Here is a 6,070-nt window from a genome sequence, read left to right on the forward strand (position 1 = left end):
TTAATAAAATAATCCGGAATATGCTCATGACGTTTGTAAAACACACATAAAAATAAATTCAAATCATGTACTTTATTAAGAAAGACGCATCACATAACGCCATTATAGCAATAAAATAAATCACAATGATTTACAAAAAAGAATTTTAAGAGTAACGAGAATAGGTAGAGTTGACCGTATCAACTATGTGATATGCATACGAATGAATGATTTTAAGAGTTGTATTGTAATTAATACACTGTTTCACACGACCTTGGTTTTTTTATGAATAATTTTATTTTTTACATATATGGCAGTTACCACAAAAACTCATATTCATTCTTAAAGATTTTTATTGAAAATAGTGGCCATATTACTAAATGGTTTAATGTTTAATTTCCATAGTTTCTGGAAGAAATGATTTAAGAAGTTGTATGGCTGCTACCCAAACCACTGTTTATACTATTATAAATCATTTTTGAAAACTCAAAAATCGACTCAAAATTAGTAGCTAATTAAAAGCATACACTTATATCTTAATCGCAGACTATTATATCTTTCAAACGGTAAGGCATATTTTTAATACCCCCCGAATACATGTTCGTACAAGTATAAAAATTACATGTGAATTCTATATACGATTTTTGTAATATCACACACCACATAATATTAAGGTTGACGAAAATAAGAGAAATTTGACATTTGTGAATAGTGAGATATTTCTAAGAACTGGCAATACTAAATTTGAAATATAAAAAAAGCAATTCTTTAATTTTGTAAATGTTATGCAGACAAAATATTGCCGATTAATAAGATAAAGTAAAAATGTCTAACAACTAAATTTGATTATTCAATCCAGATAATTACGTATAAAATAATTGTGAATTTTGTTCAAAAGATTTACTAAACTTTAAAAATACTAAAATGGCAAATTTAATAATTAAATTATTCAAACCAATTTAATATTAAGGTTTTAATGAATTCCCTGTTACTTTTTTCAATTTTCCCCGAAAAAAAATTCTAAAAGAAAATAAACCCAAATAAATTATATTTTATCTATACAAAAATAATAATTTAAAGTAGCAATAAATGGGTACAGGCATACATACCGTATGTGTGCACACTCATAACTTCAGTAAATATTGATTAAAATTAATTAATTTTTATACTATCGCTTTAATAAATGTGCAAATGTTTGAATATGGCTTATAAATCATTAAAGATAACTGAATAAAAGTTTAATGATAAAATTATTGGAAACGATAAATTTATTGATTAATTTTCCGCAATTATTTGGTTTTTTCTATACCATCAACAGAAGCATTTGAAATGCACAATTTATATTTGTATTAAGGTAATTTTGGCAAAATAATTTTGAAAAGGAAAATTGACAATTTTATAAACTGCGATGACACTCAATCTGGGGTGAAATTTCTTTGTCATTTTTAAAACTTTTGTCATGTACGAGACTAGTATCCACTTTAATTATAATGTAAAACCTTCACACGGTCTAACAGAATTGTTGAATTTAATTACAGGCCCCTGAATCGAGGGACATTTTACAAAATTTTAAGGCTAATACATGGAACATGGCGGGTTTGATTTCTTAACTTTTTTATAGTTCTTATGTGCTTTCACTTCTTATATGGATCGCTTGATATAGGCAGGGTTCAATTGTGTTGTTGATTAAAATGCTAAATATTTCTTAAAGCAAACGTTTGGTTTCTAGTTAATAATTTTTTTTAAATCACAGATCTCCATTTTTTTTTAAATTACGTTTAAATTAAATATCCCAAAAAGAAATTGCCAGAAAAAATCCTATTAAATTTTAAAAATTTATGAAATATTCAAACTCATTAATAGGCCATTAAGCATCACAACTAAGAAAAAAATTCCGATATTCCAAAATCGTAATTAGTTATTCTATCAAGAATTTGAAGAATCTATATTTGTTCCTCGTTTTCAATAATAAATGGAAAATCATGTTTCAAATTAGATCTTGCAATTAAATTGCATAATATTTTTAAAAATAAAAGGAAAATTCCAGGAATTTATTATTTAACCATAAATTATTTTCGTATTTCATCAACATAGTATGTATACAGCCATATAATTAAGAAAATGTACGATTTTACCTGATGCTTCTCTGAAATCTTTAAATCACATCCATACATTATGTATATAGGTTTACACAAATCTTTTAAGATTTTAAATTAATAGAGTTTCTGACTTTATTCAGAGATTTCTGACTATAATTAAAAAGATGTTTGTGTGTGTCGATTGCTCTGCTTTTTTTAGTTTTTGCTTTTTATTCATTAAAACATCCTTTGAATTAAAGAAATGACGTCGAAATATCAAACAACACAAACGATAAAAAGTACGAATTTTTCCCTAGTCTTTCTTATTTTGAAAAAAAAGCTTCATTAAAATGAGATCCTTTTTAAATTTTCCTTTTCTTTAATATGAATATGTATATATTGTGTACACTCTCTATTATTATATAACATTATAATTTCTTATAAAAACTATACGCATAAAAAAAATAAATTTAAGATTGTAAAAAGCTTTAAAAAAATTTAAAATTAGGTTTTGTAAAAAGTGTAAAGGAAATTAAATTAGAAAAGTTCTTAAACAAGAATAAGAAGAGGTGGACAATTATTCTGGTATGATGAACTCAAATCAGCATTTTCAATTTTATAGGATACGAAAGTCATAAAATTTTTAATCTATGGCCAGAATAATATGGCTGTAGATTTGTTAACTAAACACTCATTCGAAAATCACAAAAACAATTAAATTTCCGAAGTTCCTATGTCGATAAACGAAGTTTCTATATCGTGACAATAGAATTTTTACCATTTGCATATTAAGTAACATATAAAAGCATTTGCATATCATACAAGCGAAGCGAAGCCCAAGAATATTAAAGACGCGTAACATAAAATTATGTTTTCACAGTTGAATGACTAAGGCTTTATATAAAATTAAATTGACCATGCCATTAAAATGAAATTTATTGTTCGGCTATAATAATTAAATAATTTTTAAATTTATTTTATAATAAATTCAAATCACATCAATGGTTTTCAAATTAGCACATTTTTCTTGAATGAATGAAAATCTGCTCCATTGGAAACAAATACAAACACAGATAATCTATTGAACAAGTTCACTTTATTTAATGTGAAATAATTTAATTTTGAACATATTCCAAATTTAGCTCTTTGACTACAGTTTCCAATTATTAATCTCGCATACAGATGATTTTGTAATATCAAATTCTTTAGCTATTATTGTAACACTTACTCCTGATTCCAAAGATTTTATAATTTTTAACTTTTCACTTTAGACTGATGGATGGGCAGACTGAATGAAATCAATAAGAGAGAAGAAAATTTTTCCCACTTTATATTAAAAGGGTGGCATAAAAAATGTTAAGTTTCGGATATAAAAGGCATATTATTCTTCTGACCTTTATGTAAACAATTATGAACAATTTTTTTCAAAATTATCATTTTCAGAAAATTTTTCTTTTAAATGGAAATTTTTTATTCCATGTTAAATATTCTGGTATGAAGCCTATTGTTATGAATCATTCCGCTTTCATATCTATTATAAAAATATAAACATTAAGTCCTTTGAACTATTCCTTGAATATTTCTTTAAATAACCCCCCCCCCCCCCCCTCCCTCCTCCACCGCCTCCACCAAAAAAAAAGAAAATATTGTTAAGTCACTTTATTTATGATTGTTATATGTAGATACGCAAATTATTAACTCGCAATTTTAATATTATTCTTATGAAATTAAACAAAATATTTATTCAGCTAATTCCGATTCTGAATAATAAACGAAACAGAAAAAAACTTATAAAACACTATTGTCTAAACTACATATTTATATCACCTACATGTAAACATCAAACACTTCAAAACCTCGTAACGTTTTACGACAACAAAAAATATTTCATTCAAAATATATTTTTAATTCAAAATAACCAAGTTTACCTACCTGTACAGTTCAAAAACAAAAATACAATTAACGAGAACATTTTTTTAATTGAAATACCGTTATGTTTTTTATCACAAATACAAATGAAAATTTTCATTTCATGACACAAATATTAGTAAAACTTTTGTGAAAAGTTTAACAGTTATAATCATTTTTATTATACCCATTTTCATGCATGTGTCTATTGTTACACATACACACAATGTTCTATTTAACACAACTGTGGTAAAATATTTATAAAGGTGAAACCATGGTTAAAGTGTAAGTTTATTAATTTTAAAAATTTAGACAATTTATTATTAATTTATTTATAAATTAGAAAAGATTTTCCTAATTCAAAATACTATATTACACCACCTGGTGAGATTTCTTTTTAATGAAATTTTGAAAAGAACTTAAAAGTTAAATGAACCAGTTTGAAAAAGTTACTAAAAAATTAAAAAAAAAAGGAAACAACGCTTTTTCCAAATTCAAAAATTATTCACCACTATTAATAAAATACTGCTATACTTATACATCTTTTCAAAATTTTTGACATGCGCTTTAAAATCATCCCATTTTAACATACTGACATACATATGTACATATGTACATATTTCAAATATGCTTTGTAATTTACTCTTATTTATTTGTTTTTCTCATAAGCAGTTATAAAAATTGTTATTCTTTTTATTAAACACACAAAAAAAAAACACAAAAAAAAACAAGCAAACAAACTAAAAGGTTAAAAAAAGTGTGGTGAATTTCTTATCACTAGCAAAAAAAATTTCTTCTTTCTTCTTTTTCTTCCTATTCCTGTCTTGTTTGAACTTGTTATCATATTTTCACTTCACCCAATTTAATACACCCTCATATGCCTGTTGCTTTCTGCTAGATAACATATTAGAGGGAATATTAAATAAATAGAGGTAAATTTAGATATACATACATATATAGATGTAATTATTTATTTTTGTACACATGTATGTATGTATATGTTAATCTACTACAATAATTTATTGTTAAAGAACAAAACAAAAAAAAAATAAAAAGGAAAACATAAAGAAAAACAGAGAGAAGATTCACCATAGTGGACTTATATAAATAGATAATCTAATTGGAACTAAGAACACATTGTTCAACAAGTGGTCGGATATCACGGAATAAAGTAAAAAAGGAAAAAAAAGAAGATTCAAAATAAAAAAACTATAATTTTATCAAATAAATAAAAATTATAACGATTTTAATAAAGATCACATTAAAAGAAAAGGGTATTAAAAAAAAAAAGAGAAAAAAGAGATTACCGTTTGAAAATTGCAACAAGTTATTACAACCGGATAACAAATTTTGTAAAAAAAACAAGTGAAAAATATTTTAAGTGCATTTTAAAATTTTCAAAACTGAAAAGTGAAAAGTGTATGAAATTTGATTTCTAACAGTGATTCTAGGGCAGAAAGAAAAACTTTTTTCACAAATAATTGATTCTTCCTCTCAGGATTTTGATTAAATGATAACACTTAACCTCACTTTGAATTCTGAAAATTCAAGAAAAAAAATTTAATAGTGCAAATATTTGTAAGTTTAATAATCAAAAAAATATATAAATTTTGAATATTTTCTTTTTTTACCAAATATGGAATTTCTTATATCAAAGAACAAGTTTCCTTCATTATCTTGGATCGTTCACTTTTTCAAAAGTTTTCCAACTTTTTAAATTATTTTCTTAAAATTTTTAATATTTCAATTTTTATTTTCCTTTTTGAATTGTAAAATATTTATTGAATAGCATGCAAAATATACATTTAAATCTTTTTTTTCGATATTAAAAAAATGCCACCAAAATTAAGCGCATTTGTGCCACATTTCTTGTGAAAAAAAAACAAGAGCAATAAGAAAACAAAAGAAATTTAATTTATTGCACGTACCTAAAAATTCCATTATCACGCCATTCTTTTTCTACAATTTTATTTTATTATTTACTTACAACTTCCATTAAAATATCCAAATAACTGTACTTTATACAAAAATTTTGGAAATTTCGAACTACATACTTATGTATGAAAAATTTTATAAATTTGAAATTGGAAATTAAAATTGAAAAA

The sequence above is a fragment of the Condylostylus longicornis genome, unplaced genomic scaffold, assembly GCF_029603195.1.
Source record: "Condylostylus longicornis isolate FDR11 unplaced genomic scaffold, ASM2960319v2 ptg000031l, whole genome shotgun sequence".
NCBI classification, from domain to species: domain Eukaryota; kingdom Metazoa; phylum Arthropoda; class Insecta; order Diptera; family Dolichopodidae; genus Condylostylus; species Condylostylus longicornis.